The sequence below is a fragment of the Nansenia antarctica genome (assembly GCF_963989245.1).
Source record: "Nansenia antarctica genome assembly, chromosome: 9".
In the NCBI taxonomy this organism is placed as follows: Eukaryota; Metazoa; Chordata; class Actinopteri; order Argentiniformes; family Microstomatidae; genus Nansenia; species Nansenia antarctica.
In genome coordinates, this window is record NC_137679.1 from 6689328 (window position 1) to 6713807 (window position 24480).

Here is a 24480-nt window from a genome sequence, read left to right on the forward strand (position 1 = left end):
ATGCCAATTACTGCTCCTAAACATCTGATCATCCAATAATATTTTAAAAAAAAAGATCATATCTGGCCTAAATTGACTCAGGTGGCAACTTCCTATCATGCACAGCCTTAGCTGTGTTAGACTGCCATCTACTGGCTATTTTAGGACCTTGCACCTACATCTCCATTTCCGGCGGCGGAAACGCAATGCGATTGGAGGATCGTTCAGTATATCAGCACGTCACTTCCACTGCTCGAACTCTTTTTACCGTGAGGAACAGAACTCCATACGGCGTTGTCTCGTGGTGAGATACACTTTGTGCATTTTCTTGTAATAACACAGCATAGACCATTATTAATGCACTAATACAGACTGTTAGGAGGCTTTGCATTGGCTGTCAACAATATCAGCCGAATTAAAGCAGCAGAATCGGTTAATTTCAATGGTAGATGAGACTCTAAACTAGGCCTTGAAGCCATGCCGTCCATGCTCGTTGCTTGCTGCACCTAGGCTGGCGGATCGCGTCTGTTAGGCGATCCGCATTAACGGATTGCCTAATGATGTGTTTCAACATTGACAGTGTGATTTGTGATGTTTACACTCCATTCTAGCGTGATCATACGGTACGGATTGAGATCGTGCAGCATGATTGCGCAGCATGTGTAATCCCAGTGCTGCAGGTTTCACATTAGGTAGTAACCACTATGACTGGCATTATCTTCTAGACAGGGAACAGCACTAACTCCGATCATTCATACTATTCAGCTGCGCGTAGCCAGAGCATTTACTGTTCAGTGTTTCCTCCAGGATTTTTCACATCAGTGGCGGGATGGTCAGTTTAAGATGAATGAACAGTGTAGGTCCACCCCTTCAAAAAAGCACTCGCATGGTCTGGTTAGTGGCTGTGTGAGTTGTCGATGAAGGGCAGAGTGAGATCATCGCTGGTGGGTGAGGTGGCAGTCTTAACATGCTGTACAATCTCAATCCGTGATGGAACAACACTCGAACCTGGCAGGATGTTAGTCATGGCACCAGTTCTTGCACAGAATATTGTTGTAGTCTGTTTTATTGGTTACAAAGGTAGTTAGGATGAAATATGCTTCTGCGGCCCGCCACGAATCAATGCATATAGAGGAAACACTGCTGTTTGCGACATACTGAGACAACACTAGGCATACACAACTAACAAGACAGCAGTACATTCAATTCCAATGGAAGTCAGTGACTCAGCGATTAATACTTTGCCTAAATTCTCTCCCCTCCTCTCCCCCCCCCCTACCAGCTTTTCCGTTAAATTCGTAACGCAGGAAAAGTGGTAACGATGTCCGGAGGTCTAGATGTCCTTCAGATGAAGGAGGAGGATGTGCTCAAGTTCCTGGCAGCAGGGATCCATCTGGGAGGCACCAACATGGACTTCCAGATGGAGCACTACGTCTACAAGAGGAAGACCGATGGTGAGTAGAGTAATGAATGGGAGATCTCCCCGGCCGTCCCTCAGATGAGTTACCCTGCGACCTGGAGCGAAGTACAGTCGTTTTCTACCTGTTATGGATTCAACAACGTTACAGGAATGCAGTTGTGTATGTCAGTATGAAGAATAGTTGTAACGACAACCTTGAACAGTTTAGATGAATGAACACGAACAGTGTAGGTCCACCCCTTCAAAAAAGCACTTGTTTGGTCTGGTCAGTGGCTGTGTGAGTTGTCGATGAAGGGCAGAGTGAAATCATCACTGGTGGGTGAGATGGCAGTCTTACACATGCTGTACAATCTCAATCCGTGATGGAACAACATTCAAACCTGGCAGGATGTTAGTCATGGCACCAGTTCTTGCACAGAATATTGTTAGTCTGTTTTATATGTTACAACGGTAGTTGGGATGAAATATGCTTCTGTCGTATTGTTGGATCAGCTTGAACTACATAGAACTGGTCATTCTGGAGCTCATAAAGGAAATCGGCACGAGTAATGACATCTTGCTCACTATCCTTTTAAAAAGAAAAATGTAAAATGCAATTTAGCAGATGCTTTTATCCAAAGCGATTTACAATTAGTCTCCCGGGAGTAACTTAGGGCTAAGTGCCTTACTCAAGGGCACATTAGTGGTGGTGTCGTTTGACCTCACGACCTTCTGATCACCAGTCCAATTTACTATCCAGTAGGCCACCGCTAGATTAAAAAAAGCATGAAGGGTGTGATGGAATGTATGTGTTGCGGTACATGTGGGAATACGGTACATGTGGGAAAATTAGGGTTAGGTGCTAGGGTGGTAGGGTTAGGTGTTAGGGGTAGGGTTAGGGTTAGACATGCCAGCATGTACCAAGTCAATGTTTTATGCTGCCCTGTCCCCGGAAATGCCAACATAAACCGTTTTCCCCACATGTACCCTAACATGTATACTTAAGCATGAACGATGCACAATCAGTCTGCAACCTTAATGTTCATTTGTTATTAGACAATCTAGACGCCACTGCGAATGTATTTCTTTTTTGTCATAATTATATTAGTAACACATTCATCATAAACAGTTGACTTGACGCCTTCGTCGTTGGTCCTTCCCAGGTGTGTTCATCATCAACCTGAAGAAGACCTGGGAGAAGCTCCTGTTGGCGGCCCGGGCCATCGTGGCCATCGAGAACCCCGCCGACGTGTGTGTCATCTCCTCCAGGAACACTGGCCAGGTGAGGCGCTCTGCGTTAACCTAGCCAGGACGCAGTCAGGAGGACGCATGTAGCTGAAGATGACGTAAGTCTTTTATATGGAACATATCCAGAGCTGGTTTCACAGACGAGGCTTAAGCCTAGTCCAGGATTAAATCACATTTGCAGTGGAGGATCTCCACTGAGGATGCCGTTTAGTCTCGGATTAGTCTTAAACTGCGCCCGTGAAGCCGGCCGGCGTCCCTTTTGTAATTGACGGGGCAGCACACATTTAAAGCCTGGCACCGTGTGGTCGGTGTTCGGGTGTCGGAAGTGTGCCAGAGAGACTCGGCCAGGATTCGCTAACACCAGAAGGGCTTCCCGCCCAATGACTGGAGTTTGATAGTAACCTGCGCCACAACAACATGTCACCATTGACCTGCCCACAATGCCATCGTTGGCTATGTGACGGACGCCTAGTCGAGGCAAGGTGAATTGTATATATTACAGATGGAAATGATCAAAACATATGCATATTAGTCCTAATAAAAGATTCAACTGTATTGTCGGAGTACAGACCACCAAGTACTGACAACGCAATGTAGTTCGTGCACACGCCCCCATCCCCCCTAGGAAGAACTGGGCTCTGGTCTACCTGCTGCCTAACTATCTTCTGTCGTCTTGGTCTCCCAGGGCTGTTATTCATGTTGTCCTAACCTCGCTGTAACTTTAACACACATTACGGGAGCAGCAGTAGCCTAGAGGTTAGAGAGGCCGGCTAGCAACCGGAAGGTCGCTGGCTCGATCCCCGCCTCAGGAGGGAGCTGCGTGTGCCCTTGAGCAAGGCACTTAACCCCTGATTGCTCCAGGAACACCGACTATGGCTGACCCTGTGCCTAGAGCAAAACAACAATTGACTGACAAGTTGATTGCATGGCAACAAAACTATTATTATTATTATTATTAATTCTTCTTCTCTCCTTGTTCTTCCCAGAGGGCTGTGCTGAAGTTCGCGTCCGCCACCGGCGCCACCACCTTCCACGGTCGCTTCACCCCGGGGACGTTCACCAATCAGATCCAGGCGGCGTTCCGCGAGCCCCGCCTCCTGATCGTGACGGACCCCCGGGCCGACCACCAGCCCCTGACGGAGGCGTCCTACGTCAACATCCCCACCATCGCTCTGTGCAACACCGACTCCCCGCTCAGATACGTGGACATCGCCATCCCCTGCAACAACAAGGTATGACACTGACACTCAGAAACTCAGAAACTCAGAAACTCACAGACACTCAGAAACTCAGACACTCAATACTGCTGAGGAACAGTTGAATGATCCCTGATGTTCACGCAAAGAAACACAAACAAGTGTGACTTATCTATTGTTGTTTCCAAGCTTAACCTGGCTACTAGGAAGGAACTGCATGTGCCTTTGAGCAAGGCAGTTAACCCCTAATTGCTGTAGGGGTGCTGACTATGGCTGACCCTAGAGCAAAAAAAGACCAAATTCCAACAATTGACTGACAAGTTGATTGCCTGGCAGATCAATGATAATGTCATAATACATTAGACTTATATAGCGCTTTTCTAGACACTCAAATAAGCTTTACAAACTGAAAAGATTGAGTAGTAATAATACAAATAAACAAGAAATAAATAAAAGAAAGTATAGGGGCCTAATTAAGGTAGTGCTGGGGACACATGGGAGGGGGGAGGGTTAACTAATGAAGGCGAGCTTGAAGAGGTGAGTTTTGAGGGCCTGTTTAAATGTTGGGAGGATGTAATAAAACCTTCTACTCTCCCGTGAGTTGCATAATGGGAGTTGTAGTCCGTACAGCACACATTTAAAGCCTGGCACCGTGTGGTCGGTGTTCGGGTGTCGGAAGTGTGCCAGAGAGACTCGGCCAGGATTCGCTAACACCAGAAGGGCTTCCCGCCCAATGACTGGAGTTTGATAGTAACTAGGGGTGGGACGATTAGAAAATGTCATGTCACGATTATCGTGGGCAAAATAATCGCGATCCACGATATTATCGCGAGAATTAAAAAAAAAAAAAAAAAAAAAAACTTTTTTTTAGAATGCCAATAAAACACACTGTAATCACTTTAACTTAGATTTTGTTGTATTTTTATTGAATCATGTTAATAACATTAACATCATTTTAAAAACATCTTGACAAAAATAAAAATCTTTAATAAAATCTTAAATAAGGTAATGATAAATTATAAGGTATCACTGCATAAATAAAGGAAAAAAATACTGTCAAACAAAACTTGAACACTGACACTTTTCTGTCATCAAACTGAGTGCTAGCCTTGTGGCTTAGAGACTTGAAAGCTTCAAGATAGGTTAAAGTGCAAAAATGTCAACAAAATGTTCACTTTTTCTGCCTTTAGCTGTGCTCGGAGAGGTGTGAGTATGTGCCCACTGGCACTAAACACTCTCTCTGAAGGAACACTAGTTGCAGGTATGCATAGAAGCCTGCGTGCAACCCTGGAAAGGTGAGGCAATGGACACGGGGCCGATGCAGACATGGTGAGAAGGCTAGCATACGTTAGTGATTGACTGACAAGGCTGACTTGACAGTCACGTTACCCATGCAGGCTGAACAATCGCGCGAGACAAATTTCTGTGAGGATATTCGCGCGCGGCTCATGTGAGAAATCTCAATTATATTACTATTTATTTATAACATACGATTATTACATCCTCCCTCTCGCCAGTTTGGGGCAACATAGACTTCTCCCCTGGTGCCACGGATAGGGGTTTCAAGCGGTGGGACAGCAAAGGGATGGTTACTATCGGACATTTATATGATACGGAAATACTACTTTCATTTGACCAATTATGTAAGAAATATGACCTACCACGAAATGAGTTTTTCAGATACCTTCAGATACGAAGTTTTTTAAATAGCCAAAAAGACACTGGCCTCTGTCACCAACCCTCTCCGCTGGAGGAGATAGTCTCTGCTGGAAAGACGAGAGGCATTCTGGGGCTTGGGTATAGAGCACTTTCGAAATATGATAAAGGCAAACCTGCATTTACGCCCAAAGACTGGAATAATGACCTGAACATTAATACTGATGCAGCAACTTGGTCACTAATATGGCAATCGGCAAACGACATCTCAATCTGTAATAGGACGAAGGAAACGCAATTTAGACTACTACAACGTTTGCAGATTACTCCCCAACTTAGACATAAAATGGATCATAACAAATCGGAAATGTGTACAAAGTGTATTACCGAGGTTGGGAGCTTTGTTCATTGTGTTTGGACTTGTAGATATATAGATGATTACTGGAAAGGTATAGTGGATACAATTCATCTAATTCTAGATGTTACATTGGATAAGGACCCCATGTGTCTATTGTTTGGGTTGCCAGACAAACAACTTAAAAGTATGCATTCCAAAAGACTTCTGTGTATCCTCACTTTTTGTGCAAGGAAAAATATATTGCTGAAATGGATAGACTGCAAACCGCCTACAATAGCTGGATGGCACAAGGTAATTTTTGATATGATTCCTATGGAATATCTGACATAAGTGTAAGATAAAGACATTCTATAAGATTTGGTCTCCGTTCTTAGATTATATTGGTACCAGACTGGCTGCCATTGTAATGAAAGGTTTGGTGGATTACACTCAAGAAAGTACACAAGACTAATGTGTAACAGATCTACAATGTATGGGTCACAATATTATTTACTGTGCTGGTGTTGTGCTGCCGCTGTGTTTAGGACTGTAAGACATGGATGCTGTCTCCGATGGGGGTGATCCCCCCATATATTATGGCATTTGTTGTCATTTTCTTTTCTGTTTATTTCTGATATGTGACATGGCCTCCTCCCCCCCTGTTTTTTTGTTTTTGTTTTGTTTTGTTTGTCTTTGTTTTTTGTTTTTTGTTTGTAAAAAAAAAAAGAAAGAGAAAGAACATTTTCTGTTATTGTTTATGGACAATGTACTGCATAACAAAGTGCAAAACTAGTTTTCTACTATTAATGGGACAATAACCTCCCCCACGGATACTAGTTGTTGTTGTTATGTCCTGTTGTGTACGTGAAACTCAATAAAAATATTAACAACAACAAAAAAAACACACATAGGTCACATACATTAATACATACAATAAAAACAGACAGATCAAATCATGATACAGGTGATGGTACTCCTGCTGGGCATTGCTGCCTGACGCACCTCCAACAGTGCCTTTAGAACAGGTGTGCTGTGACACCTCACTGAACACCTATGTGGGCCTAACTGGGTCATCAGCTGGGGACCACCAGTCAGACAAAGCAGTGTTTATAAAATGTAGTGCCTATTTAAAAAGTCCAGTAATTTAAAATAAAATAAAAATAAATAAATAAAAATAAAAAATAAACGATTATGACGATTATTCAACTAATTAAAATTCTCCACGATAAAGTTATCGCGGGTGTTTTTATCGCGATTAACGATAAACACGATAATCGTCCCATCCCTAATCGGGAGACATGTAGTTCACAAAGAGGCAAAACGCTACAGCTTCCATCTTCCATTGCAATACGATTTCTACAAGATATCATTCAAAGCCATGGCCCCTAAAACAAACTCCAACTGTTTCCTTTTGCATTTTAACAGCCGAGTTTTAATTAAATGTAATTTATTGTGTTTACCTTGACAAGACAATGTCTCCAGGTGCCTGCGGGAGCGCACACTTCACACACTCCCTGGCGGTGCATAGCTGATCGCCGGGCCATAAAAGTACAGCTGTCTAATGATCTAGTCGTTTTTGGCAAAAACATTTTGGGCCGCTACCCACACCTTTAGCTGTGTAACTCATTCCACGAATGCATGATCCTTACAAGTTGTACCTCGTTGTAAAGGTGACTAATCAGGCTTTCCAACGATATAAAATACAATACCAATTGGTATTATTAAAGGGGAGCAAGAATCGACTGAAATAACGTTTCCAAACTTTTTTTGAGGGGTTTAGTAGTTCATTCACCAGGAGTCAGGAGGTAGAGCCGCCGTCTAATGATCGCAAGGTTGGCAGATCGGCGGTTCGAGTCCCCGGCTGGGCACATGTCGAAGCGTCCTTGGGCAAGACACTGAACCCCAAATTGCTCCCAGTGAGTGAGCGGGCCGGCGACCTTGCATGGTAGCTTGCCGCCGTTGGTGTGTGAATGGGTGAATGAGAGGCCGTTGTAAAGCACTTTGGATAAAGGCGCTGTATAAGTGCAGTCCAGTTACCACTTAGGAGGCCTTGTTGTTGGTCTATCTAGTCCAGGGGTGTCCAAACTACGGCCCGCGGGCCAACTGCGGCCCATGGTCCGTTTTTAATTGGCCCAAAACAGATTCTAAAAATATAATTATTCTGTCATTTCTAACTGCAATTGCGGCATTGCGCCGACGTGGTGGCGGGGGCGCTGTTTCGCAAATAAGTTAGCTTTCGTTTTCGCTAGCGAAATAGCTGATAGTTGATGTTGACTGCTCAAGGAGAATACATATTTGAAAGTACAGAATGCCTGAGAGCCTTATATTGCATTATATTACATTATATTTTGAATGGTCATCTGGTGCCTGAATATTGTGTTTTCCTTTACATAAATAATGACATTTCCACCATAAATTGATGCAGAAAGGGCACAAATTGGTGCATATCAATTCACCAGAATGCAAGAAATTAAGTGTTTGATGTTTAAGGACCCCCAGACAGCCCTGCTTCATGGGTCCCCCCCGATGTCAAACACCACTGGTACCACCTCCGCCTAATTTTGAGCCAGAAAAAACCCTGTACACTCATCATCCACCAAGAAGCCCTCTGTGCCAAGGCAGTCCAGCTTAATGATGTGATGAACACAGTTGTGAAAACTATCAACATAATTAGAGCACGAGGGCTCTACCACAGATAATATTTCAAGTGTTCCTATCTGATGTTGATGCTGAATATGGGGACAAGCTCTATCACTCTGACTAAGAAGCAATCTGAGGCTGCTGTTTTGAGAATGAGCCGTCTTTATAAAAAAAAGAAAAAAACATTTAATGGAAAGTTATGATATGGGCTGTTTTTCTTTAAGCATATTCAGGTATCAAGCATACTTTACCTACATTTGAATAACTTTAATACATTAGAGGTGAGGCGATACCTCACCTCTAGTGAGTGGCCCAGCCTTGAGTATATTTTTCTGTATGTGGCCCTCTGTGAAAAAAGTTTGGACACCCCTGATCTAGTCCAACCAGGGTTTTTACTTTTATCGTCAAGGTCCAGTTTACCCTTTTCTAGACACAGCCGAGTCCATCAATTTAATTTCCTAATGAAATAATTTATTCATTTCGTAATCGTTTTTTTTTCAATGCTAACATTTTATTTCATCGGTGAATCGGTATTGTTTCATAGTCCGGGTCTCCTTTTTTATGCGTTAGCCGCTTGGAACTCTGGGAAGTGGCCAATTTTCTGAACAGCCTCCTCAGCCCAGTGGGCCTCCAGCGTAGCGACCGCTTCATCCACCTGGTAGCGCAGCGCCTCAGGAGACGCCAGCAGGCGCAGCAGATCACGGTTGTCCATCTCCAGCAGCATGCCCGTGACCTTGGGGGCGATGCTGGGGTGCATGCTGAGGATGGATGGGAAGAGACGCTCACCTGGAGGGAGGGGGGGAGTACATATCAGTAACAGTAACTGTTGTAACTTTAAAGGTTACCTGATCGATTGACAGTTAAAAGAGATTGGTTAATATGTTACATGATTGATTGACAGTTAAAAGAGTTATTATTTATCGTTAAGGTAGTTTAAAAAAAAGAAGTACATTTCTGTTGTATTAGTTAAAGAATGGGTTTCAGAACTGCAGGTTCCAGAATGCCTTGCAGCAAGACGTCTCACAGAAGTTGACAGTTTGTTGTTTTTGAGAAATGCGAATTGTACCGTCCAGAATATGAAAGTGAATATCTAACAGCTTGTTTTATTGAATTGAAAGTGATCACAAGTGCATGTCAGCAGATTTGTATATAAATAACCTTTCGCTTGATAACACCAGTCCTAGCCATCATTTCAGGAGGTAGAAATTCTACAGTAACTGTAACAGCTAATGGGTATCCATAGAAACAAACAAATAGACTCGCCTATCATCTGCTTCTGGTCCTCATGGGGAACTGTAGCCATCATGGCCAGTATGGAGGCAGTCAGTGTCTCCTGGTCCTGGACATGGACATGGACAGCAGGCTGCTGCACGGGGACCTGTGGCTGGGGAGCCGTGTGCTGCTGGCGGTGGTGTACACCAGCTGTGGACTTGTTCTGGGGCACAGCGTGCAGCCGTGTCATAGCTTCGAAGGTAGCCAAGCGATGAGTGGGTCTCAGCTGAGCTGAGGAGTATTGGGCGGTTCCACAGTCCTGGGTCTGTGGAATGGCAGAAGCCATGAAGAGTCCAGGTGGGGGAGCAACCTGGTAGGGTAAGTTAGGTAGGAAGTCTGGGTTGGGAATGGCGCAGACGCTGGCCATCCTCTGTGCCATGTTCTGGTTGGTTCTGAGAGCCTGCCGCTCCTCCTTGCGCTGGGCCAGGGCCACGTACAGGGGCTTGTTGGCCACGATGCGGCCGTTCATCTCGGTCACGGCCTTGGTGGCCGCCTCGGGGGAGGAGAAGCGCACGAAGCCGAAGCCTTTGCTGCGTCCTTCCTCCGTCATCATCACCTTCGCGCTGGTGATGGTTCCGAAGCGGGAGAACTCTTTGTGCAGTCGGTCGTCGTCCAAGCGGTCGTGCAAGTTCTTCACGTACAGGTTGACACCCTGCTGGTAGAGAGAGAGCATGTTTAGTGAGATGTTTTGAATTGCTCAAATACATCAAGAATGTTTACCAAGACTATCAACTTATTTTTCTTATACACATAATAATGTTAGCTGTAGCTATCTGACCCAGTGACTAACACTGACAGATATTGACAGCTGACAGCTAGAGGGGGAGTGGTTGGGGGTGGGGTTAACCAGCTATTGTTACCGCCCATTAGCTGGCTGTGTGAAGGTGTGAAAAACAACCAACTCTTTAAACAGCTTTTTCTCTGGATTGTGGATTGTATGACACATCATTCGAAAGCGTACAATCTGTAGTTTAGTAGTACATAGAAAAATAGTTTAGTAGAACATTTAGTTTAGTAGAAAAATGCCTACTGGTTGCTTTGACTACTTTTCACCAGCAGCTGTCACATTTTTTTCTTCATAAACACACACCTGGTATGTGGTCCTGTGGCCCTGGTTCAGTTGCTCAAACTGGCTCTTCAGGACAGCCTGGCGCTCTCTTCTCTTCTGGGCCGCTTGGAACTCTGGGAAGTGGCCAATTTTCTGTGCAGCCTCCTCAGCCCAGTGGGCCTCCAGCGCAGCGACCGCTTCATCCACCTGGTAGCGCAGCGCCTCAGGAGACGCCAGCAGGCGCAGCAGATCACGGTTGTCCATCTCCAGCAGCATGCTCGTGACCTCGGGGGCGATGCTGGGGTGCATGCTGAGGATGGATGGGAAGAGACGCTCACCTGGAGGGAGGGGGGAGTAAATATCAGTAACAGTAACTGTTGTAACTTTAAAGGTTACCTGATCGATTGACAGTTAAAAGAGATTGATTAATATGTTACATGATTGATTGACAGTTAAAAGAGTTATTATTTATCGTTAAGGTAGTTAAAAAAAAAGAAGTACATTTCTGTTGTATTAGTTAAAGAATGGGTTTCAGAACTGCAGGTTCCAGAATGCCTTGCAGCAAGACGTCTCACAGAAGTTGACAGTTTGTTGTTTTTGAGAAATGCGAATTGTACCGTCCAGAATATGAAAGTGAATATCTAACAGCTTGTTTTATTGAATTGAAAGTGATCACAAGTGCATGTCAGCAGATTTGTATATAAATAACCTTTCGCTTGATAACACCAGTCCTAGCCATCATTTCAGGAGGTAGAAATTCTACAGTAACTGTAACAGCTAATGGGTATCCATAGAAACAAACAAATAGACTCACCTATCATCTGCTTCTGTTCCTCATGGGGAACTGTAGCCATCATGGCCAGTATGGAGGCAATCAGTGTCTCCTGGTCCTGGACATGGACATGGACAGCAGGCTGCTGCACGGGGACCTGTGGCTGGGGAGCCGTGTGCTGCTGGCATAGAAACAAACAAATAGACTCACCTATCATCTGCTTCTGGTCCTCATGGGGAACTGTAGCCATCATGGCCAATATGGAGGCAGTCAGTGTCTCCTGGTCCTGGACATGGACAGCAGGCTGCTGCACGGGGACCTGTGGCTGGGGAGCCGTGTGCTGCTGGCGGTGGTGTACATCAGCTGTGGACTTGTTCTGGGGCACAGCGTGCAGCCGTGCCATAGCTGGATCACCATCTGCAACGGCAGGGTGCTTTCTCAAGGCCTGGGTAGCTGAGAGGGGAAGATAAGCATAACCAAAGGGATATTTATGGCAAATGTTTGGATAGTGCTCTTGTCTCTATGTCAGGGGTCCCCACACCTTCTGAAACATCCCATTCAAGCACCTTTCAAGGACTTTCAAGACTCGATTCCCTCAAATTCAAGGACTCAACACGGCATAGTTTGAGACAGAAGTAGTTGACGAGCTGAGTAAAACATTATTTTTTTAGAGAGAGAGAGAGAGGGGGGGGGGGGGAATTCAAGCACATTCAATGACCCATGTCTATTTTCCCAAAACTTTTAAGACCTTGATTTCTTTTTCTCAAATCCACAAACAACTTTCAAGGATTTCAAGGACCCGTGGGAACCCTGCTATGCGCAGGGTTGCTTCACTAAATAAACTGACCTATGTGCTGAGACGTCATCCTACGGGGCACCTGGGAGGGTGTGGCCTTCATAGCCTCGAAGGTCTGAGGCCCGGTAGCCCATGGAGACGTGGTGGTGTCGTCGGGCGTGTTCTGGAAGTGCTGAGGTTTCGCCTCAGGTTCGAAGGTAGCCAAGCGATGAGTGGGTCTCAGCTGAGCTGAGGAGTATTGGGCGGTTCCACAGTCCTGGGTCTGTGGAATGGCAGAAGCCATGAAGAGTCCAGGTGGGGGAGCAACCTGGTAGGGTAAGTTAGGTAGGAAGTCTGGGTTGGGAACGGCGCAGACGCTGGCCATCCTCTGTGCCATGTTCTGGTTGGTTCTGAGAGCCTGCCGCTCCTCCTTGCGCTGGGCCAGGGCCACGTACAGGGGCTTGTTGGCCACGATGCGGCCGTTCATCTCGGTCACGGCCTTGGTGGCCGCCTCGGGGGAGGAGAAGCACACGAAGCCGAATCCCTTGCTGCGTCCTTCCTCCGTCATCATCACCTTCGCGCTGGTGATGGTTCCGAAGCGGGAGAACTCTTTGTGCAGTTGGTCGTCGTCCAAGCGGTCGTGCAAGTTCTTCACGTACAGGTTGACACCCTGCTGGTAGAGAGAGAGCATGTTTAGTGAGATGTTTTTATACCTCAAATACATCAGCAATGTTTACCGAGACTATCAGCTTCTTTTTCTTATACACATAATAATGTTAGCTGTAGCTATCTCACCCAGTGACTAACACTGACAGATATTGACAGCTGTCAATCTAGAGGAGGAGTGGTTGTGTTACCGCCCATTAGCTGGCTGTGTGAAGGTGTGAAAAACAACCAACTCTTTAAACAGCTTTTTCTCTGGATTGTGATTGTATGACACATCATTCGAAAGCGTACGAAAGCGTATCTGTAGTTTAAGCACATGTAAAAAAAAAAACTGAAAAATGACTTTGCCTACTGGTTGCTTTGACTACTTTTCACCAGCAGCTGTCACATTTTTTCCTTCATAAACACACACCTGGTATGTGGTCCTGTGGCCCTGGTTCAGTTGCTCAAACTGGCTCTTCAGGACAGCCTGGCGCTCTCCTCTCTTCTGGGCCCGGCCCACGTAGACCCGCCTCCCGTTTATCTCCTGGCCGTTCATCTCCTCGACGGCCCTCTTGGCGTTCTCGTGCCTCTCGAAGTTGACGAATCCAAAACCCACGGATCTACCAGCGCCATCAGTCATGACCCGGACGCTCAGGGCCGGTCCGAATCTCTCAAACCTCTCCTTCAGGCGTCGGTCGTCCATATCCTCCCCAAAGTTCTTGACGTACACGTTAGTGAACTCTCGCTCTTTGCGAGACTCCGCAGAGGCATAGAGTGAGAGCATCATAGTGTCTCTCTGCTGGGCTAAGTGTGCAGCTAAAGCAGCCTGGTTCTATTCTTCCAGGCCTAGTGAGGCCTAATTACTAAGTGTCAATGCCCATCATAGTGTCTCTCTGCTGGGCTAAGTGAGTAGATAAAGCAGCCTGGTTCTATTCTTCCAGGCCTAGTGAGGCCTAATTACCAAGTGTCCATGCGGTGACTTTCGGATAGCGAGAGTTGGAGAAAAACTGTGAGAAGAACGAATAACTAATCTATCTATCAAGCTCTTCACAGAGGAATGACAGGTAAATGAACCTGAAATGTGTACTGCAGCTGGATTCTAGAACCCCAGCTGCATGTTCTACACTGTTATGACATCACATGGTGACATCCTTAATGACTGAAGAATTCTAACTTTGGTCATTGTTACATCACAGATAGGGGTGGGACGATTAGAAAATGTCATGTCACGATTATCGTGGGCAAAATAATCGCGATCCACGATATTATCGCGAGAATTAAAAAATAAAAAAATAAAATAAAATAACTTTTTTTTAGAATGCCAATAAAACACACTGTAATCACTTTAACTTAGATTTTGTTGTATTTTTATTGAATCATGTTAATAACATTAACATCATTTTAAAAACAGCTTGACAAAAATAAAAATCTTTAATAAAATCTTAAATAAGGTAATGATAAATTATAAGGTATCACTGCATAAATAAAGGGAAAAAATACTGTCAAACAAAACTTGAACACTGACACTTTTCTGTCATCAAACTGAGTGCTAGCCTTGTGGCTTAGAGACTTGAAAGCTTCAAGATAGGTTAAAGTGCAAATGTGAGAAATCTCAATTATATTACTATTTATTTATAACATACGATTATTACATCCTCCCTCTCGCCAGTTTGGGGCAACATAGACTTCTCCCCTGGTGCCACGGATAGGGGTTTCAAGCGGTTGGACAGCAAAGGGATGGTTACTATCGGACATTTATATGATACGGAAATACTACTTTCATTTGACCAATTATGTAAGAAATATGACCTACCACGAAATGAGTTTTTCAGATACCTTCAGATACGAAGTTTTTTAAATAGCCAAAAAGACACTGGCCTCTGTCACCAACCCTCTCCGCTGGAGGAGATAGTCTCTGCTGGAAAGACGAGAGGCATTCTGGGGCTTGGGTATAGAGCACTTTCGAAATATGATAAAGGCAAACCTGCATTTACGCCCAAAGACTGGAATAATGACCTGAACATTAATACTGATGAAGCAACTTGGTCACTAATATGGCAATCGGCAAACGACATCTCAATCTGTAATAGGACGAAGGAAACGCAATTTAGACTACTACAACGTTTGCAATTACTCCCCAACTTAGACATAAAATGGATCATAACAAATCGGAAATGTGTACAAAGTGTATTACCGAGGTTGGGAGCTTTGTTCATTGTGTTTGGACTTGTAGATATATAGATGATTACTGGAAAGGTATAGTGGATAAAATTCATCTAATTCTAGATGTTACATTGGATAAGGACCCCATGTGTCTATTGTTTGGGTTGCCAGACAAACAACTTAAAAGTATGCATTCCAAAAGACTTCTGTGTATCCTCACTTTTTGTGCAAGGAAAAATATATTGCTGAAATGGATAGACTGCAAACCGCCTACAATAGCTGGATGGCACAAGGTAATTTTTGATATGATTCCTATGGAATATCTGACATATAGGTCTAAGTGTAAGATAAAGACATTCTATAAGATTTGGTCTCCGTTCTTAGATTATATTGGTACCAGACTGGCTGCCATTGTAATGAAAGGTTTGGTGGATTACACTCAAGAAAGTACACAAGACTAATGTGTAACAGATCTACAATGTATGGGTCACAATATTATTTACTGTGCTGGTGTTGTGCTGCCGCTGTGTTTAGGACTGTAAGACATGGATGCTGTCTCCGATGGGGGTGATCCCCCCATATATTATGGCATTTGTTGTGTCATTTTCTTTTCTGTTTATTTCTGATATGTGACATGGCCTCCTCCCCCCCCTGTTTTTTTGTTTTTGTTTTGTTTTTAAACATTTTCTGTTTATGGACAATGTACTGCATAACAAAGTGCAAAACTAGTTTTCTACTATTAATGGGACAATAACCTCCCCCACGGATACTAGTTGTTGTTGTTATGTCCTGTTGTGTACATGTCTCTGTGAAACACTGTGAAATATTAACCCCCCCAAAAAAAACACGCATAGGTCACATACATTAATACATACAATAAAAACAGACAGACAAAGCAGTGTTTATAAAAGGTAGTGCCTATTTAAAAAGTCCAGTCATTTAAAAATAATAATTCACCCAAAAAAAAAAAAAACGATTATGACGATTATTCAACTAATTAAAATTCTCCACGATAAAGTTATCGCGGGTGTTTTTATCGCGATTAACGATAAACACGATAATCGTCCCATCCCTAATAGTAACCTGCGCCACACTTACACAACACGCATCATGACCTGTACTTTAATGGGGGTAGATAAGAGTGTGTTTTTATGATATTACCCCACCCCTCCCAAAACAACATTATTTAAAACAACACACCCTCTCTGGTTGGCATTGGTAACATCTAATCCCACCCACTAATTCTGTTTACGTGCTCTGACAATAACTGAGCCTCATAGTGCTGCACATTCCCCACGGGGCATTCACACTGTGTGTGTGTGTGTGTGTGTGTGTGTGTATGTGTGTGTGTGTGTGCCTGCCTTTCTGCCTGCCTGTATGCATGCATTCCCCGTGCGTGAGAGAATGTGAACATTTTGCCCGTACACTGCCTAGTGTTGTCCCGCTGTGTTGCGTTCCTCCATTGTCTCCATTGTGCGTGAAGCCAGGGGGGGGGGAGAAGAATGTTTACATGCCTGCCGCACCATGGACGTCAGAGGGTGATTCTGCGTCCTGTGAATGACCTTTGTCTGGGCAGTGGTGGCCTAGTGGATAGTGGAGTTGGACTGGTGATCAGAAGGTCATGAGTTCAAACCCCACCTGGGAACACCACCACTAGTGTTCCTTTGAGTAAGACCTGGGAACACCACCACTAGTGTTCCCTTGAGTAAGGCACTTAGCCCTACATTACTCCAGGCTCCCTGAGATCTCTTAATTCCAAGTCGCTTTGTATAAAAGCGTCTGCTAAATGGCTGTCATTTAAACGTCTGTGTGTGTGTCTTGTAAGCTAACGTGCAGGGTTTCTCCTGTGTTCCAGGGGCACCACTCTGGGGCTGATGTGGTGGATGCTGGCCAGGGAGGTGCTGAGGATGAGGGGCACCATCTCCAGGGAGCACCCCTGGGAGGTCATGCCTGACCTCTTCTTCTACAGAGACCCCGAGGAGGTGACACCCCCACGCATACACAAACTGGCCTACTGCTGTGTACACACACACACACAAACTCTGCTACTGCTCTGTACACACACACACAAACTGGGCTACTGCTGTGTGTACACTGCTGTGAGTATGTACGCGCACACACACACACGTGGGCTACTGCTATGTACACATACGCACACACACGCAGGGCTACTATGGTGAACCCCCCCCCCCCACATACACAAACACTCCTTCAAAAAAGCACTTGCTTGGTCTGGTTAGTGGCTGTGTGAGTTGTCGATGAAGGGCAGAGTGAGCTCATCACTGGTGGGTGAGGTGGCAGTCTTATACATGCTGTACAATCTCAATCCGTGATGGAACAACACTCAAACCTGGGAGTTTAGAATGTTAGCCGTGACACCAGGTGTGTGTTTGTTCGTTTGTTTTTAAACTGAACATATGAAATGGGTTAAGTATACGATCACTCTTGTTCCCAGCTGCTATGCTGCCCCCAGAAAGTATTTCTGTCTGTCGGCATTATATTTACCACAGAGGACGGCGATTACGCCTGCGTCACATTGAATTAGATCAGCTCCAGTGGAGAATAATAATGTATGTGTTTCCGGAGGTCTTAATGGAAAGCTTGTCGTCACGGGTAACGCATCACGTTGCCTTAACCGCCTCCTGTCCCTGTTTCAGATCGAGAAGGAGGAGCTGGCCGCGGCAGAGAAGGCCGTCGGCAAGGAGGACTTCCAGGGCGAGTGGACCGCCCCGGCCGCCGACTTCGCCCAGCCCGAGGTGGCCGACTGGTCGGAGGGCGTCCAGGTCCCCTCCGTGCCCATCCAACAGTTCCCTGCGGGCGTTGAGGGTAAGGAACCCCGTAAGTTACCCTGTGGGGGTCGCACCGCCGCGAGGGACTAGTTGCTTGGGTGTCTTAGTGATCTTTAGGTCAGTTGTTAGTGGCCACCCCTTCAAAAAAGCACTTGCTTGGTCTGGTTAGTGGCTGTGTGAGTTGTCGATGAAGGGCAGAGTGAGATAGTCACCGGTGGGTGAGGTGGCAGTCTTAAACATGCTGTACAATCTCAATCCGTGACGGAACAACATGCATCAAACCTGGCAGGATGTCAGTCGTGACACCTGTTATGTTTTTTTTTTTTTTACTGAAAATATGAAATGAAACTGATCACTTGCTAAACCTGTTTCTCTTGTTGCTCTCAGCTGCTGCCCCAGCCAAGGCCCCAACCCCTGCTGAAGGCTTTGCCGGTAAGTTATTTATATCATTATGAATCATCGTTATTATAGTTACAGGTATTATATTGTTTTATTACTATTTTACATGTTCCAGTTTGGTTGTATGTTCACACACACACACACTCCTGTCTCAACAGAGGACTGGAGTGCCCAGACAGCCACTGAGGATTGGTCAGCTGCCCCCACCGCCCAGGCTTCTGAGTGGGGCGGAGCCACTTCTGATTGGTCTTAGGTTGATGTCTGTCATAACCCAGGCCTGACTCATAAGCAGCTGTGACCTGTGAACTGTGAAGTCAATAAAGTTGGCTGGTTCTTTATTGAGCCTGGTGTTTGTCTGTGTTAATGGGGGGCGGTGGTGGCGGGGGAGTCACGGTTATATTTAGTTTGGGTACGAAGGCGTTCTCCTGTCCAAAAGCAGAAACAAAACAACCTATCCGATACTGACCCCGTTGCTATGGATACTGCCTACTAAAACCCATTGCATTTATGTGCACTGTACAGTTTATGGTGATGTGTGAAATCTTAGACATAAACTGTAACTTGGACTGAGAATTGATAGTTGGACACATTAGCATGTGTTAATGGTGGATTTTGGACCAATACAATTAAATGGACAGACATGGATGAACAAAATGAAAAAACATTGAAGGAAAAAGGCACCAAACGCAAGGTGAAAAGGCTGTCTTAAACGTTATTTTGAATATCCAGCTTCAACTGTTCTCAGATCTGGGCAGTCACTTTACATTTCATGAACATATACTTAACACATACATGGCCAATTCTTATCGATGTTCAGAGATGCAATGAACAACGGAATTTAAGTTGTGTTTATTTGTCATTACATTGAATACAATTCAACGAAATACCGGAGGCAGAGCAGCTCTATAATAAAAAATGTAACAAGAATAATACATAAATAAACTGACAATAATAAAAGAGTAGAAATAATCAGAACATACAGGATTATTACAGCAGCAGTCATCCTCCCTCCTGAAGACCTCTGTCTAGTTCTTCTACTCTTAATAATAAAGAAATAACTTCTAGCATTATGACTGTCAACGGCACCTGCTCATAACAGATTTTTCCTTATGATCACAGAGATGATTCACTTACTTTAGACAGATGTGCTTGTAAGTCTCTTAAAGTGACTTACAACAAGTACATTTGTCCAAGTAAGTGAATCATATATCAGTTAATATACATAATATGTACATTCGTGTGTGTACTTTACTAGTGCTCCTTTACATTTTAGACGGTAATATGTATATTAATGATATATTAATGTTAAAATGATTAACTTTAATATACATATTAAACTCAAACGTAAAGGAGAGCTAGTGTACAGAGTACCGTAACATATAGAAGATATTCTGAAACCTGTTGGTCTGGGACCAGAAGCTTCAGTGCCGTCTGCCAGATGGAAGCAGAGAGAACAGGACCATCTTCCCCTTCCTGGCCTTCCTCTTACATCTCTCAGACTAGACGGCTGGGATGGACTGGGCCCTGGACACCACTCTGCAGGGTTGTACAGTCATGTGCGTTGCAGCTGCCATACCAGGTGGAGATGCAGACAGACGGGACGCTCCCCACGGTCCACCATCAGCTCCTTGGTTTTGCTGAAGGACGTTCAGACAGATTATTATCCTGTCACCAGTCTGCCAGGACGTTTAAAGTTTAAACTCCTCCTCGTAGGCCCCCGCCTCGTCACTGTTGGCTGCTGATGACATCAACCACGGTCGGTGGTGTCCTCAGCAGACTTGATAATGGTCTTGGAGCTGTGTGTGGCCACACAGTCGTGGGTGAACCTTCTAGAACCTTCTTCTATAGCATTATGACTGCCAGTGGCCCCTGGTCCTAAAAAAGACTGTAGATTACTTTTTCTTACAATGACTGATAGTATAGACGAGGCACTTACTCAGACAAACGTATTTGTTGTCAGTCGCTTTGGATAAAGGCGTCTGCTGAACGCAAAACATGTAAATGTAAATGTAGGCAATAAACAGCATTCTCACGTAGGTGCCCTTCTTGTCCAGGTGAGAGAGCAGTGTGTATGTATGTACACTATCCTTCAAAGAAAGAAAAAAATCTGAACTAAGCGAACGCCCAGTGGTGATGTCATCAGAAAACGCCCAGTGATGATGTCATCAGAAAACGCCCAGAGACGATGTCATCAGAAAACGACAATGTTTGTGTGATTGTCGCTCAATGATCTCAGCAGCGTTTTCATTCTATATTATCAATGATTGATTAGATTCTCCTTATACAACCTATGCAGTTCGATACTCCCAGAGGTTGAATATATGAAGCATCGCATTGCAGGTAAGAAGAACGAATATATTAGCTAGAATAACTTTAACTGGGCAGAGGCAAGTTCATATATAGCAGATCGTCAGATTGCATCTTCGTGTGTATCAGTACGGCCCTGTTAGCCCTGTTGAAGTAGCTTATTTAAGGTCTATATGGAGGTGTTGAAGTAGCTTATTTAAGGTCTATATGGAGGTGTTGAAGTAGCTTATTTAAGGTCTATATGGAGGTGTTGAAGTAGCTTATTTAAGGTCTATATGGAGGTGTTGAAGTAGCTTATTTAAGGTCTATATGGAGGTGTTGACGTAGCTTATTTAAGGTCTATATGGAGGTGTTGAAGTAGCTTATTTAAGGTCTATATGGAGGTGTTGAAGTAGCTTATTTAAGGTCTATATGGAGGTGTTGAAGTAGCTTATTTAAGGTCTATATGGAGGTGTTAGGGTTAGTAGCTTATTTAAGGTCTATATGGAGGTGTTGAAGTAGCTTATTTAAGGTCTATATGGAGGTGTTAGGGTTAGTAGCTTATTTAAGGTCTATATGGAGGTGTTGAAGTAGGCTAGCTTATTTAAGGTCTATATGGAGGTGTTGAAGTAGCTTATTTAAGGTCTTTATGGAGGTGTTAGGGTTAGTAGGTTATTTAAGGTCTTTATGGAGGTGTTGGGGTTAGTCCACAATAGAGGACTGGTGTCTTTCGAACACTATTGCTATGCCGACCGTTGCACCTTCTTGGCCCACCAACACATACTTTCTCCCAGACAACATTATTGGGATGTAGAGCAAGTTAGAGCAAAGTTCAGGACTGTAAAGAAGTTGAGCAAGTCCATGTTTCTGGGGAAAACAATTGAAATTATTGTATTATACAATTATTGTAATTATACATTGCTTCAACACAGCACCACAAAATATTTTAAAAAAACATACATTGTAAAGAGCAGAGTTTGGCATAGCTGATGTGTGAGAACTACGAGTACTGTAAAATACGACAGGAATATGGGTCTAAGGCTGAGCGGACCTAACCACTACGTATGTGGGGTCCAGGGGTCTCGGGCTAGTGACCGCTTGATGTAGGCCTAATCTATGTCTTTTGAACACCGTTGCTATGCTGACCTTTGCACCGTCTTGCACTTGAACAGTAGGACGGTTGATGCCGGCTCACTAGTCAGCTATAGCTTTATGTTGGCATGGCTCACTAGTCAGCTATAGCTTCATGTTGGCATGGCTCACTAGTCAGCTATAGCTTCATGTTGGCATGGCTCACTAGTCAGCTATAGCTTCATGTTGGCATAGCCATTTTAACCATACTATGCAGCTACTATATGATAGCCAGTGTTTCCTCCAGGATTTTTCCCATTAGTGGCGGAGCGGTCATCTTTCGCGCGCGCAGCACGCGCGATCTTTTTTCCGCGTGCACGCGCATAAAACGCGCACTGGCGCTCAAAACAAGGACGTAGTTTCACCAAAAACTACAGGGTGGCAACAATTATAATTTCTTAACCCTCCGGTTGTGTTCCCGGTCAAATCTGACCGAGAGCAACTTTCATCAATCATAAATATTGTGTTTTACATTTGATTGCCTCAAGGCCTTATGATATCCTCCACACTAGGCATTTGAACATATACAATTGCTGACTAACCACTGGCATTGAATTTTGTGGTTTTAGTCAACTTTGTAACATCGGTGGTGTTCCCGGTAAAAAATGACCACCATAGGAAATTAATGGATAACACAAGTTGTAACAAGCTACAACATTCCAGGATGTATCAGACCTGTTCAAATACCTCATATATAAAGTTTGACACATTTCAAACTAAACAATTAGGTGTTTGTTATGGGAACCCTTCTCTTTCTCGTGCTTATTTGCCCATCCGAACCAGACCTTCCAGACTAAACATTGTTTAGTCTGGAAGGTGTGGTTCACCTGGGGTGAAAGAGAAGGGTTCCCATAACTCTGGAAGGTATGGTTCTGATGGACACATAAGCACGGGAAAGAGAAGGGTTCCCATAACAAACACTGAAATGTATCAAATGAAACAGGTGTTTGTTATGGGAACCCTTCTCTTTCCCGTGCTTATGAAATGTATCAAATGAAACAGGTGTTTGTTATGGGAACCCTTCTCTTTCCCGTGCTTATATGCCCATCCCCCCACGTGAACCACACCTTCCAGACTAAACTCTCACAGACCCCCTATATAAAGCTTTATTTGTGCTTTGCTCTGAATTCACTCTGTGAACACAATGAGTAAGCGGCTGTCTAAGCGATTATCTGTCAGAGAGGCTCTCGACCGAATTTTTGAACCAGATGAAGAGGAGATTGAAGTTGAACCAGAGATAGAGGAGGATGTCTCAGAATTGGAAGACAACACCGATCCTGACTTCGATCCAGAATGTTATGAGACAGACGGCGAGGAAGAGGCCCCTGAGGAAGAGGCCCCTGTGGAAGAGGCCCCTGAGGAAGAGGCACCTGAAGAACAGGCACCTGAGGTGACATTCCAGTCCAAGGGTGGCAACTTGCTCTGGTATTCATCCTCCCAGGATAGAGCAAGCAGAGCGAGAGTGGAAAACATCATAAGGATGACACCAGGACCAACGCGGTATCTCGTGTGGATGACATCAAGTCCAGCTTCCAACTGTTTTTATCAGAGTCCATTGAGGAAATTGTACTGGACATGACAAACCTGGAGGGGAGGCGTGTGTTTGGGGACACATGGAGACCACTGGACCAGGTAGACCTTCAAGCCTACATAGGTCTGTTGATTCTAGCAGGAGTATATCGGTCAAACAATGAGGCTACAAAGAGTCTGTGGGATGCGGAGTGCGGGAGGCCTATATTCCGGTCCACTATGTCATTACAGCAGTTTCATGTCCTGTCGAGAGTTATCCGATTTGATAACAGAGATACAAGACCTGCCCGCTGGCGAAATGACAAACTGGCTGCCATCAGGAACGTTTGGGACAGGTGGGTGGAGCGCCTACCACTGATGTACAATCCAGGCCCTGAGGTGACAGTTGACGAGCGCCTGGTCCGTTTCAGAGGTCGCTGTCCCTTCAAGCAGTACATCCCAAGCAAACCAGGCAAGTATGGAATCAAGATCTGGGCAGCATGTGATGCCAGGAGCAGCTATGCCTGGAATATGCAGGTCTACACGGGAAAACCTGTTGATGGAAGGCCAGAAAAAAAACTGAGCATGCGTGTTGTGCTGGACATGACAGCCGGTCTCAAGGGGCATAATATCACATGTAATAACTTTTTCACCTCATATGCGCTTGGTCAGGAGCTGTTGAAACGCAAGCTCACCATGGTGGGGACAGTGAGGAAGAACAAGCCTGAACTTCCCCCTGCGCTGGTGTCAACCAGAGGGAGAGAGATACTCATCAAATGTTGCACAGTATATGTTGAGATGTTGAAGAACTGATCCAATGTGTTGTTTGGCAGAGATATATAGAGTTTCAGGGTGTAACTGGCCTTCTTATTTGAAATTCTCAAAAACGGAAATGAAATATTACATTTCTACTGTGTATTTAGTCACATTACAGTAATTTGGTCATATTTATGTTCATTTTTTAACATCTCACAGGTCTCAGCTTTCACCATGTACCAAATTTAGCAAATTTGACCATGTAGTTTTGGAGATATGAAGCAGTTAATCAGACCGGTCTAATTAGACCGGGAACACCAAGGATGGGGGGGCAAACATGAACACAACCCAAAGGTTAAATAGCGGTTAAGTCATTAAAGCCGAGCAGGTGATTTTATATAGAAGGTGATCAAATACCAATACTGTATATCCTACAGCTGCAGCAGAACATGGGGAACGCGCATCACACACACACAC

At 44.6% G+C, this 24480-nt stretch overlaps 1 pseudogene across 1 annotated transcript; it reads left to right on the top strand.

Annotated features, from left to right (window-relative positions):
- The first annotated feature begins 222 nt into the window (after positions 1–222).
- Positions 223–18663, top strand: LOC308165265 (small ribosomal subunit protein uS2-like; annotated as a pseudogene). The gene is made up of 8 exons (XR_013938044.1): positions 223–283; positions 1262–1433; positions 2542–2660; positions 3613–3858; positions 16989–17115; positions 17791–17959; positions 18310–18354; positions 18480–18663. The product of XR_013938044.1 is annotated as a small ribosomal subunit protein uS2-like (transcript).
- Positions 18664–24480: the final 5817 nt, after the last annotated feature.